This window comes from Chiloscyllium plagiosum, unplaced genomic scaffold, assembly GCF_037043375.1.
Source record: "Chiloscyllium plagiosum isolate Xiang-an unplaced genomic scaffold, Cpla_swu_hap1 HiC_scaffold_27, whole genome shotgun sequence".
NCBI lineage: Eukaryota > Metazoa > Chordata > Chondrichthyes > Orectolobiformes > Hemiscylliidae > Chiloscyllium > Chiloscyllium plagiosum.
The window spans coordinates 56,242,623-56,256,772 of record NW_028270165.1 but is presented as its reverse complement, the minus strand read 5'-3'; the positions used below and the strand labels follow the sequence as shown (position 1 = coordinate 56,256,772).

At 44.8% G+C, this 14,150-nt stretch overlaps 2 protein-coding genes across 2 annotated transcripts in view; one reads left to right on the top strand and one right to left on the bottom strand.

Annotated features, from left to right (window-relative positions):
• The window catches only part of LOC148144194 (uncharacterized), a 264,591-nt gene that overhangs the window by 77,833 nt on the left and 172,608 nt on the right, over positions 1-14,150 (bottom strand). The window lies entirely within an intron of this gene.
• Positions 1-14,150, top strand: part of LOC148144196 (uncharacterized) — a 190,486-nt gene that overhangs the window by 27,561 nt on the left and 148,775 nt on the right. The window lies entirely within an intron of this gene.

The following is a 14,150-nucleotide window of genomic DNA, read 5'->3' as shown; positions in this document are numbered from 1 at the left end:
TCTGACCCCCATTATCTACATTTACTCCTGACTAATGCACCGAACTTACACATCCCTGAACATTGGGGCAATTTACACACAGACAATCCAACTTATCCTGCCTCTCCCTGGACGCTATGGGTAATTTAGCATCGCCAATCCACCCTAACCTATACAAGTTTGGATTGTAGGAGGAAGCCCACACAGACACGGGAGGTGGGGTGCAGGGACAATGTGCCAACTCCACACAGATAGTTGCCTGAGACTAAAATCGAACGCAGGTCTCTGGCACTGTGAGGCATCAGTGCGAACCACTGAGCTACCCTGCCACCCCTGTCCAGCCAATCTGTGTATCTCAGCATTTTGTCGAGGTCTCCTCTCAGCCTCTGTTTTTCCAAAGAAAATAATCCAGGTTTATGCCTCCTCTGCTCATAACGAGAGCCCTCCAGACTAGGCAATGTCCTGGTGAACCTTGCCTGTACCCTCTACCAGAGCACCCACATCCTTCCAGTAGCACCGTGACCAGAACTACACACTATATTCTGAATGTGGCCATAATAAACAGCTGTAACGTAACTCTTACACTCAAGGAAGTGTGCTGTGTGCTTTCTTGACCACCGTGCCCACCTGCATTACCACTTCCACGGATCTATATGCCCAGATCTCTCTGTATGCCAGTGCTCCTATGTGTTCTGCCATTTATAATACAATTCTTATATTTCCTTCATCTCTATCGAGCTTCACCTTAACTGTCTTTCTCTCTTCATCTCTTTTTCCCCCCTTCTCATCCCTCCACACATCAGCATATCATAAGACCATAGCAGCAGAAATTAGGCCATTCAGCCCATTGAGTCTGCTTCGCCATTCAATTATGGCTGATAAGTTTCTCAACCCCATTCTCTCCCTTAACCCTTGATCCTCACGAACCTATCTATCTCCGTCTTAAATATATTCAGTAACCTGGCCTCCGCAGCCTTGTGGCAGTGAATTCCATAGACTCACCACACTCTGGCTGAAGGAGCCTCTCTTCCCTCTGTTCTAAAGGGTCTTCCCTTGACGCGAAGGCTGAGCCCTCAGGTTCTAGTCTGTCCTACCAATGGAAACACCTTCCCAACATCCACACCGTTCATTATTTTGTAGGTTTCAATTAGATCCCCTCTCATCCTTCTGAACTCCATGAAGTATAAACCTAGAGTCCTCTAATGTTCTTCATATGTTAAATTTTTCATTCCTGGACCATTCTTGTGAACCTCCTCTGAACATGTTCTAGGGCCAGTACATCCTTCCTGAGATATGGGGCCCAAATCTACATACAGTACTCTAATTGTGGGCTGACCGGAGCCTTACAGAGCCTCAGAAGTACATCCCTGCATTTATATTCAAGTCTGATCAAAATAAATGCCATCATTGCATTTGCCTCCCCAACTACTGACTCAACCTGTAAGTTTACCTTGGAGAGAATCCTGGAGTAGAACTCCATAGTCCCTTTTCACATCAGATTTCTGAATTTTCTCCCCATAATCCTTCTGTTCCAGAGTAGCAGCAGAGATTTCCAGACACCTCGATTGTTTTCAGGGATACCAAGGGATCTTGGGAATTGCCAGTATCTCAGGAGGAGGCAGAGGGGAATGTGGTGTGGTCCTGTAAACTGCAGAACTTTCCAACTCCCTGAATCAGCAGGAACTCTTTCTGGACCAAGAAACAAAAGGGCCACTGAGAAACTGCTACATCAGGAGGCAGAAATTAGGCCATTCAGCCCATTGAATGGTGGAGCAGACTCAATCATTCTTAAGTATCAAGGGTTACAGAGAGAATTGGGTTGAGAAACGTATCAGCCACGATTGAATAGTGGAGCAGACTCAATGGGCTGAATGGCCTAATTTCTGGTAGTTAACCATCCCTGGGAAGAAGGACGCAAAACAACAAGATGTTTCCTGGGACAGATGAGCGAAGTGTTTAATAAGCTCATGATAAAAGGACAATTAAGTTTGTCTGTGGAAGGAAGGCCCTGACGTAAAGGGTTTTTTGCAGGAAACGCTGTATCAAACAAACCACTAAACCTCGAGGATAAGAAGGTAAGCTACAGACCGGAGATCTCCAGAAGTATGGGGAGGTGGTGTTAGAATCTAAAGAAGCATCACATCACAGATTTGAAAGCGAGGAATCTCCACCAGAATTCAACCAGAATGATGTAGCAGCTGTACTTGGAAGAAGAATGTTGCACTGAATCCCTGGACACTTCCAGAGACAGATACTGGTGGGGGAAACTCAGTTAAATTCTGCCATCAATTGTGTGATAGCCAAGTTGTGAGTGAGGTTGAACTTGGTTACATAGAAGAATACAGCGCAGTACAGGCCCTTTGGCCCTCGATGTTGTGCCGATCCAAGCCCCTAACCTACACTGTATGGGGAGGTGGTGTTAGAATCTAAAGAAGCATCACATCACAGATTTGAAAGCGAGGAATCTCCACCAGAATTCAACCAGAATGATGTAGCAGCTGTACTTGGAAGAAGAATGTTGCACTGAATCCCTGGACACTTCCAGAGACAGATACTGGTGGGGGAAACTCAGTTAAATTCTGCCATCAATTGTGTGATAGCCAAGTTGTGAGTGAGGTTGAACTTGGTTACATAGAAGAATACAGCGCAGTACAGGCCCTTTGGCCCTCGATGTTGTGCCGATCCAAGCCCCTAACCTACACTAACCCACTATCCTCCATATGCCTATCCAATGCCTGCTTAAATGCCCATAAAGAGGGAGAGTCCACCACTGCTACTGGCAGGGCATTCCATGAACTCACTACTCGCTGAGTAAAGAATCTACCCCTAACATCTGTCCTATACCGACCACCCCTTAATTTAAAGCTATGCCCCCTTGTAATAGCTGACTCCATACGTGGAAAAAGGTTCTCATGGTCAACCCTATCTAAACCTCTAATCATCTTGTACACCTCTATCAAGTCACCCCTAAACCTTCTTTTCTCCAATGAAAACTTGAGGAGTTTTATTTTTGGTTGCTCCATACAATAAAGTGTTAATCATTGTTTCAGCAGTTAATTGTGTGCAGTTTCTGAGTTAAGAGCCAAATTAAGACGATTCACCCACAACCACAGTGAGAGGCTGGGATTCATGTTGACTCCATTGCATTCAGCACTACATTACGTCAATACTTTTATAAAGCAAAGGCTGACAGCCACACCTATCTCAAACAGAAACACCCAAAGGAGCGTGTCACCCAATAATCTGTAAAATTAGCATGAAAAGTGGTGTAACCTGCTCTAGTGATCAGAATAAATCCCCAACACTTTAAAATCAACAATCAGCAATTTATTTATCCAACTCTCACGGTGAACAAATGAACAAAAGTATTAACATACTGGATACAGGCCAGGAGCAGATGGGTGGCACTAGTTTAGTTGGGGATCATGGACTGGTTGGTCTGAAGGGTCTGTTTCCAGGCTGCATGACTCCATAGCACGGAATGAATGGGGATCCATCCCAAAGATGATAAAGGTTTCAAGCACCACCTTAGGCAAATGTGTGGACACCCCTCCAGATAACTGAGGGCAGTGGGACACTGAGGGTCAGTAGATCAGTCAGCCAGCCAGTTCTCTCCAGGAGACTTGTCTCTCAAGAAAGGAAGTGGTTTCCTGCCCCATCAGCCAGATTATCCAGTTTGGATTAGGTCCTATATTTCCAACAAAACAGGTAGACAGGGCAGTGTCTATAACAAATATGTTATTCAACTTGGAAGAGTGCTGAAGACATTTCCAAGGATGTTACCAGGATTCAAGGGTCTGTGTAAAAGGGAGAGGTTGGACAAGCTAAGATATTTTTATTTAGAGCATTAAGAGTCTGAGAGAGGCCCTTAGAGAAGTGAAGAGATCATGAGAGGGTGAATGCACGGGGTTGGGGAAGTGAGGGCTAGAGGGCATCAGTTTAAGGTTAGAGGAAAAAGAATAAAAGGGAATGTGAGGGGCAACATTTCTTTTCACGCAGACGGTGGTACACATATGGAATGAGATGCCAGCGGAAGTGGTTGAGGTGGGTACATTAACAACATTTAAAAGGCATTTGGGCAAATACGTGGATAGGAAAGGTATGGTAGGAAATGGGCCAACTGCAGGGAAATGGGCTTAGTGTTGATGGACAGTTTGGTCAGTGTGGACCATGGTGGGCCGAAGGGCCTGTCTCCTGCTGTAGGACTCTATGATTTGCATCTCTTTGTTGGTCAGACAGTTTTGAGTTTCCAAATGGAACATCTCACAATCAGGCCGAATAAAATCCAATCTCATTCGTCAACTCTGATGCGGAGGTGCTGGTGTTGAATTGGGGTGGACAAGGTCAGAAGTCACACGACACCAGATGAAGTGATGAAGGAGCAGCACTCATGAAAGAGCAATGCTCCTAAAGCTTGTGATTTCAAATAAACTTGTTGCACTGTAACATGGTGTTGTGTCACTTCTGACTTCTTCAACTCAAACTTGATGGGATACTTTGTCCAACTCGGCATATTTTATCAAGATTGCTTGGAGGAATTCTTTTTTTTAAAGATTAGATTCCCTACAGTATGGAAACAGGTCCTTTCGCCCAACAAGTCCACACTGGCCCTCCGCAGAGTAACCCAGCCATTCCCCTATCTCTATTCCTCTACATTTACCCCAACTAATGCACCACACCGACACATCCCTGAACACTATGGGACAATTTAGATGGGCCAATTCATCCTAACCTGCACACCTTTAGACCACGGGAAGGAAACCAGAGCACTCAGAGGTAACCCATACAGACGTGGGGCGTGCAATGTGAAAGCTACACACAGACTGTCTCCCCAAGGGTGGAATTGAACCCAGGTCAGCATCGTGAGGCAGTGGTACTAACCACAGAGTCACCATGCCACCCCTGAGCCACGTAGGTGGGCTTGGTGGGGGTGAGTCCAGCACAAAACACAAAAGCTCACTGCACCCACTGTCAGAATGGGCAGGAGGTTCAGCCCTGGGGGTGACCCACTGCAGCGTCACTGGTGGAATCTGATTGTTGGATGCACTGGTGCCTCCGCAAGTTGCAGGACAATGTGAACCTCCGCCCGCAGTCGGGGCAGGCAAACGGCCTCCCCCCCGGTGTGGACCCATTGATGGGCCAGCAGTTTGGAGGAGTGGGTGAACCCCTTCCCGCACTCGGGGCAGCTGAATGGCCTTTCCCTGGTGTGGACCCGCTGGTGGGACAACAGGTCAGAGGAATTGCTGAAGGCCTTCCCGCACTCTGGGCAGCCAAAGGGCCGTTCCCCCGTGTGGACCCGCTGATGGACCAGCAGGGAGGAGGAATTGCAGAAGGCCTTCCCACACTCTGGGCAGCTGAAGGGCCTCTCCCCCGTGTGGACCCGCCGGTGCCTCAGCAGGTTGGAGGAATCGCTGAAGGCCTTCCCGCATTCAGGGCAGCTGAATGGCCTCTCCCCCATGTGGACCCGCCGGTGCGTCAGCAGATTGGAGGAATTGCTGAAGGCTTTCCCGCACTCATGGCAACTAAAGAGCCTCTCCCCTGCGTGGAATCGCTGGTGGGTCTGGAGGTTGTCCACCCAAGTGAATCCTTTCCCGCACATGGAGCAGTAAAACTTCCTCTCACGAGTGTTTATATGCTGGTGGGCCAGCAGGACACAGGAGCAAGTAAAGCCCTTTGCCCGCTTGGGGCAGGAGAACGGCCTCTTCCCAGTGTGATTGCACTGATGAGCCGCCAGGACAGGTGGGACATGGAAGCCCTTCCCGCAGTCGCCACAACTCCATGGTTTCTCAACAGGGCGTGTTTCCTCGGGTTTCTCCATGGCCGAAGCTTCAGCTGCACACACACGTGTACAACCCTGCCATGAATTCTTCTTTCCAGGCAGTAGAGTTGTTTCAGGCTCCACACTCAGTGCGCTGCAACAGTAGGGTCTTTCAACCAGTGCCCCCATACTCAACTGGGACCAAAAAGAAAGCTTTGCTCCTTCTCACAGAATCATAGTTAAAAATTGTTGCGGTCCTGATGGATTGAGTAACTATCAGACATTGATGTGAAAGTGAGGATTGGAGACGCTGGAGAGTCAGAGTCAAAAACTGCATCGCTGGAAAAGGGCAGCACGGCAAGCAGCATCAGAGAAGCAGGAGAATCAACATTTTGGACATAAGCCCTTTATCTGTTGACTTGAAACTTCTGTCTTCAGATAGTCTGTAAGAAAAGATTACAAAAGTCATCACTGCCAGTCCGGTTTTTTTTATAGATATTTTTATTAGAAATTTAACATTTTAACAAGTTTACAAAAATAAACAAAATTCTCAGATATAAACATTGATATACAATTAACTCAAATATACAATAGTCAAAATTTAACAAAAAAAAACGAAAAAGAAGAAGAAAAAACAAACAAAACTCAACTATTTACTAATCTAACCTACAACTAACCAGAGTGTATATTTAAGTCTCTTACACGCTCGGAATGTGTTAACATCAGATGTAATAAAACCCGTATTCGTGCGGGATTCCTCCCCCGAGGGGCCCCGGACCAGCCAGGTTTGTAATCTCAATTAAATAAAAGCCCTTGTTAGGATAGCCAAAATATCTGTATTTGTGTAATTCAAAAAGGGCTGCCATATTTTATAAAATAATTCAGTCTTTCGGTGCACCATATTTGTAAGGAAGTCAAGGGGAATACATTCCATAATTAATCTGTGCCAATTTGAAAGTCCAGGGTGGCCCTCAGCCGCCCAGTTCACCAAAATATTTTTCCCTGCACGAAAGAAAGAATAGAAAATAGTCTCTTCCCGTAGGTGTCCAGGGAGGGAAGGTTCAAAAAGCCCAAGAGGAGAGATACAGGGTCCACTTTAATTTCCGTTCCTAAAATTTCTGTCAGGGTACTTGCTACTTTAGTCCAATATCTACGGATCTTATGACAGGTCCATAGGCAATGTCTAAGAGTGCCCACCTCTATTTTGCATTGAGGACACATTGGAGATGCTCCTGCCTTAAATTTTGCCAATCGAAACGGTGCTATATGGGCCCTATGAAGTATCTTCAGCTGGATAGCCTGGGTTCTGTTACAGATAGTAATTCTTCTAGCATTTTCCCAAATATCATTCCACGTTTCTATAGAGATTTCTAGTCCCAAATCCTGATCCCATGTTTTAAGCAGATTATCCATATCTCCCGATACTTCATCATGTAGTAAATGATAAATAGTACTGACGGAAGATACCCCCACTGGTCGTAGGACACTACATTCTCTATCTGATTTATAAAGACTATCTAATAACGTGGTCTTCTTCTGTATATAATCTCGAATTTGGAAGTATCAAAAGAGGTCTCCATTAGGTAATCCGAATTTCTGACGCAGCTGTTCAAAAGACATCAGGACCCCATCTTTAAATAGATCCCCTAAACATGAGATACCCCTGGTCACTTCTAAAACATAAAACATAAAAGCTTTGGCCTCAAGTCTCATCTGTTCACATATAACCAAAAATGCCTCCCAATACTGTTTTTCATCTCTGTACTAAACCAGTCACTTCGGAGCCCGGGTTTTTTTTAACCACCCCTCTGAAAAAAAACCAAGGACACAGCATCCTTGAGAAGAAGGACCAGCTTTTAGTAAAAGGACCAGCTTTTAGTAAAAAGGACCAGCTTTGTGACTGAGGGATATAGGCCAAACACTGGCAGATGGGATTAGATTAGTTTGAGAACATAGCATGGAGTAGTTGGACTGAAGGGACTGTTTCTGTGCTGTTTGACTCGGTAATTGTTCTGCAATGGTCTGAAAACCATTTCCTTGCCTTCCCCCATAAACATCCACTTCGTTGTTGTTCCAAAATCAGATGAACTCAGCCTTGAATATATTCAATGATCCCATAACTGCAGGAAGACATCCCCACTTCTGAACTCAATTCCTCTTGCTAAGATAACACCTGCTTTGCTCATTGCTTGCTGCACCTATCTCACAACAGGCATTAACTGGTATGGAAGGACGCTGAGGCCCCTTTATACACATTTCTGATGAAGGGCTCGTGCCTGTAACGCTGACTCTCCTGCTCCTCGGATGCTGCCTCATCTGCTGTGCTTTTCGAGCACCACACTTTTTGACTCTGATCTCCAACATTTGCGGTCCTCACTTTCTCCACATCCCAATATATCACCATTTAAACAATGCATCTCCTTTCTGCTCCCCCCCCCCCCATTTTATTCCTTTTGCATTTTATTTGACTACTCATCTTTTCCTCAGGGTAGGGGATTCCCAAACTGGAGGGTATAGGTTGAAGGTGAGAGGGGAAAGATTTAAAAGGGACCTAAGGAGTAGAAAAAAAGTGTGAAAGTTAATTCCCCACAAGTGCCCTCTCCAAACCTGCACATCTTTGGATTGTGGGAAGAAACCGGAGCACCAAAGGAATCCCACGCAGACATGGGGAGAAGGTGCAAACTCCACTCAGACAGTTGCCCAAGACTGGGATCAAACCCGGGTCCCCAGCGCTATAAGGCAGCAGTGCCAGCCACTGAGCCTGTTCAGAAAAAGCAGCAATTGATTTATATTAGGGTGAGAGGGGAAAGGACTAAAAGGGACCTAAAGGGCAACTATTTTACGCAGCAGGTGGTGCGTGGATTGAATGAGCTCCCAGAGGAAGTGGTGGAGGCTGGTACAATTACAATAATCAAAAGGCATCTGGATGTGTTTATGAACAGGAAGGTTTGGAGGGATCTGGGCCAAGAGCTGGCAAATGGGCCTAGATTAATTTAGGATATCCGACTGGCACAGAACAAACAGTTTGTTTCCACGCTCCACTACTGTTTCTACATAGTCAGAATTGTTATGACACGGACTGCACCCCCCCCCCCCCCCCACAACTAATTTAAACCCAAAAAAGATTTACCCCATGTGGTAATGTGAAAATTCAAGAGGTAAGGTACTGTTTCTAAAAGTCACTATTTAAAGTTTTATTTAATGATCTAGGACACTAACTTGCAAGTGTTTCAATCTGCTGGGATTTTTCGTACCGCCAAATCTATTCAAATCTGTCTAAACCAGTTCAAATCTCGGACGAAAGCCCCCAAATTTTACAACACTGGGTGCAACCTCCCCTACCTAATTTAAACCAGCAACATAGAGAAGGTTTAACCCATGTGGCAATCTGTGAAAATTCAAGAACCAAGAAACTATTCCCAAAGGTCAGTATTTAAAGTAAAAATCAACAACTTTATTTATTAAAGTCTAACGGAGAATAATTAATTAACAACTATTTACAACTCCTGTCTCTAACCTATCTTGTACCTTCCCCTGTATGATATCAGTCCAATAAAAACTCTGATTAAGATTTACCGAAAGATTCAAACTTTAAACCCAGCCAGCTGTTAAATCTTCTCTTTGTACCTTCCTCTGAAGATTTGCTCTCCAGGTCAGTGTCGATGTTTTTTCTCTGTGCAGACTCCTTCTCTGGACAGGTACCTCTCAGAGTTCTCACTAGCAGCCTACATTTGTTGGTCTTTTGGCAGTTGTCCTGTAACTGTTCAACTTTTTTTTTGATTTTGTACTCCAAAGCATCAAATCGTTTCATTGGTGTTAATATTAGATTGGATTAAATTCCCTACAGTGCGGAACCAGGCCCTTCGGCCCAACCAGTCCACACTGACACTCCAAAGAGTAACCCACCCAGACCCATTTCCCTCTGACGAATGCACCTAACACTACGGGCAATATAGCATAGTCACTTCACTTGACCTGCACATCTTTGGACTGTGGGAGGAAACTGGAGCACCCAGAGCAAACCCACGCAGACACGGGGAGAATGTGCAAACTCCACACAGTCAGTCACCCAAGGCTGGAATCGACCCTGGTGGTGTGAGGCAGCAGTGCTAACCAATATTCTCAAAATACTAAATTCAAACTTGATTGGAATTCAGTATTTTGGGGCAAGATTTTAAATCGATTGGCCAAAATTGAGTATGTTTTTGTCTCCAGGCAACCCAGCTACTGAGCTGTTCGACCAAATGTTAAATTGTTACCTTGTTCAGAACGTTTGGTGCTACGTCAGGTGGTTCTGCTCGCTTTTCAATTCTCTTGAAGGTAGAATACACCTCTACACCTTCTAACAGAACCAATTTTTCAAGACTAGGGTTCGGCCATTCACCCCTAACAGGCGAAACTGAGTACTGCAGATGCTGGATATTAGAGTCAAGAATGTGGTGCTGGAAAAGCACAGCAGGTCAGGCAACATCCGAGGAGCAGGAAAATTGACATTTCGGGAAAATTGACATTTCGAGCAAAAGCCTCATTCACCCTGAACAGCCTGTCCTCAACTGCACATAGTTCAAAGCAAGTTTGAGAAAGATGGCTGCAGCTTTGTCTTCATATAAAATTGAACATGCATTCAAACTTTAATGCTGTTTCTGAATATATTATGTTAGCTATTCTCAATTTGAAAGATCAGCTATTTCTCGTGCACCCCCATCTCCCAGGCAGTTTCATCACCAACCATTCTCTCTCTCTCTCTCTCTCTCTCTATCTTCTAAGAGCTTGATACAGCGATCAAAGAGAGCTTGAGGCATGAGAAAGTTCAGTGGGAGTTGGAAGAGATACAGAATGGACAGGGTGACAGAGTGTGGGGGCCATTGTGAGACTGGGGGGAACAGAGGGTGGTGGGGGCTGAAAGGAAAGACTCAGGGGTCAAAGGGTGGAGGAAGAGAATGAGGGGGAGAGAGAGAGAAAATGGGGGGCAGAGAGTTGCGGGGTGAGAGAGAATGGATGGGGGCGGTGGGTGGGGAGAGAGACAGCACAATTCCCACCTTCCCCAGGACTGGGGCAGTGTCCCATGAACTGGAGCCTACTCCTCCCACAGCAGGTCATTTCTCAATCCACATATGGCTAAAGGAGAAGAATTATATAATCCCTGCAGGCCATTTCACCTATCAAATTCACACCGACCTTCCACACAGCATCCCACCCAGACTCATCAACTTACTCTACAGCCCTGCAGTTCCCCATGGCTAACCCACTCTAACCTGCACATCCCTGGACACTTTAGCACAGCCGATCCATCCGAAACTGCAGATCCTTGGACTGTGGAAGGAAACCGGAGCACCCAGAGGTAACCCGCGCAGACAGAAGGGGGAAAACATACCAAAGTTCACACAGACAGTCATGAGAAGGTGGAATCAAATCGCTTCTAACAATTCTCCCACACCTGCAAAACCCTGAGCACCATGGGTAATTTAGCAGGGCCAATCCACCCTAACCTGGGCAAAGCTAAAAATCACATGACGCCCGTCCAACAGGTTTATTTGGAAGCACTAGCTTTCGGAGCACTGCTCCTTCATCAGGTGGTTGTGGAGTATAAGATCATAAGACACTGAGTTTACAGCAAAACATTACAGAGTCATGCCACTGAAATGATACATTGAAGAAACCTGGATTGTAAAGTCTTTCATCTTTAGAATGAGTTGCTGGTGTCATTAATATGTAAACCCCAGAACTTCTTATAAGACACCTACTCGAGATAACTTAAGGTTTTATAAGAAAAGATGACAACTTAGCTCAGACAATGCATTAAAGGTGTGAGGCCAGAGTCTGTCTGTATTTTTTCAGTCAGACTGGTTCTATTTCCAAAGTGGAATTTATAAAATATTCCATGTATTATCTGCCTGCAGATTGTGCATTTTTTGAGCAAAATAGATGGTATCTGCAAATACAAATTCACCCCATAGACCTCGGTGTGTGTGTGCACGCGCGCGCACACACGAGAGAGAGTAAAAGTCTAGTTCCATACTGTTTCTCTCTATGTCTATTGCATAACAGATGCTTTATTTCTGTTGATGTAAATATTGTTATAAATCATAGCTGGGTACTAATACTTAGATGTAAGGGAGAGAGAATTCTTCAATCAGGGCACTATAAGAATCCTGGCAGACCCTTATTTCTAGTTTACTTGCCAATGAACAGACACAAGCACCTGTTTAATTCTAACTTTTCGCCTTTTTTGTTATATTTTCTGGTATGATACTCTGTGTCTGGATGGTTGACAGGCTGGGAGATTGTGGGTTGGACTTTGATTGACTTTTATTGTTCCGGACGGTGTCAAAGGAGGTTAAAGCTTCAGCAGAAATGAAGCAGAGCTGAGAACGGACAACAACTGTGTGGGAACAAGGAGATCAATAGAGGACAAAGAAACCAGGACCTGAAATCCGAGCTGACACCAGACTACCCTGTGATCAGTGCTTTGATTAGCAGCGTCAGCCCTCTACGTTTACCTCGCTTCCCATTCGACTTGAATGCCACATCTCCCCTCAATATTTATGATCCAATCCTTGTCATCCTGAAGCTATGTCTCTGTAAGGAGTCCCAGATCATAATTATTCTCTTCAATGTGTGCAGTCAATTCATTCACTTTTGTTACGTTGCAGCGCTATTACGACACAGAGTAACCCCCTCTGCTAAATTAAACCAGAAACACAGAAATGATTCACCCCACGCAGTAATATGTAAAAGTTTGAGAGGCAAAGTACTATCCCAGAGGTAAATATTTAAAGTAAGAATTAACAACTTTACTCTTTATGTCCAACACAGAGTATTAAAACTCACAAAAATGCTGGGTTTTATAGTCCAAAACATCGGATCATTTTATTGGTATCAATATTATCAAAATACTTAATTCAAACTTGATTGGACTTTGGGGCAAAATTTAAACTGATTGGCCAAATTTGAATTTGTTTGTGCCTCATGGCAACCCAGTTGCTCTATTTGTGTTGACCAAATATTACATTCTCATCTTGTTTAGAACACTTTGTTCTGCTCAGCTTTTTAACTCCCTTCAAGGTACAGTACCTCTACCCCTTCAAGGTACAGTACCTCTACCCCTTCATAACAAGCACAAATTCAGATACTGAGCTTTTAGTTTTATTGTTTGTAATCTTTTGAATCCAGTATTAATTGCTGGTTCGTTTATTCTCCTTGTTCCTTTCTATTTTTCTCTGACGTCCATTTTCCACATCACTACATTGCTTACCAACCTTGATTTGGATTGGCCATGCTAAATTGCCCATAGTGCCCAGGGATGTACAGGTTAGGTGGGTTAGCCAATGGGAAATGCAGAGTTATTGTTTCATAGTAATAGAAGTAGGAGTAGGCCGTTTGGCCTGTTGAGCCTGCTTCACCATTTATTAAGATCGTGGCTGATCTATCCATCATCTCAGCTCTTCTTTCTTGTGTTATCTCAAACTCTTGATTCCCTAAGGGGTGGGGGCGCGAGGGGTGTATGAGCAGGATGCTCTTCGGAGGGGTCAGAATGGACTTGATGGGCTGAACAGCCAGCTTCCACACTGTAGGGCTTCTATGATTTACCGCAGTTGTGTTTGCCTCAGATCACAGCTCCCAGAATCTCCCACCTTCTGCAAATCGAAAGACAAATCCCACCCTGCCCTCTCGTATGTACGTTATCTAAATGCTTAATTGTTTCTAGTAAATACGGCCACACCTCCCTCTGCTGCCAGTAACGTTTACAATGCTGATGAAACAATGCCATTCCTGCAGTACTGAAAATCGTAAGGCTTCTAACAATACCTGTTACTGATTCACCGCTCCTCCTGATGGACAACATTGGAAATACAATGTTGGAGGCTGGCAGAAATGAGCAGTTTAACTCAAAATTCCACCTAACCCTTCACTGGGCACCCCAATAAGCACACTGACCTTACTGCTGGTAAGCCTTAAAGCACTTCACCCCCACAGTGCAATGATTCCCAATTTCCACCAAAATCCTAGACGTACTCAGTTGCTGTCTCACCAATGAAATATTTCATTGTCACTTCTTCTGCTTCCAGTAAAGGCAAAACACCTTTGAAAGCTGCTCTGAAAGTCCAATCTTCACAACAACACTTCTGCTTTCACACAAGATGATTAAAGTCATACAGCACAGAAACAGAGCCTTCGGTCCAACTCATCCATGCCGACCAGATATCCTAAACTCATCTAATTCCATTCGCCAGCATTTGGCCTGTATCCCTCTAAATCCTTCTTATTCACATACCCATCCAGATGCCTTTTAAATGTTGTAATTGTAGCAGCCTCCACCATTTCCTCTGGCAGCTCATTCCAAACATGCACTACCCTCTGTGTGAAAAAGTTGCCCCTCAGGTCCGTTTTAAATCTTTCCCTTTTCACGCGA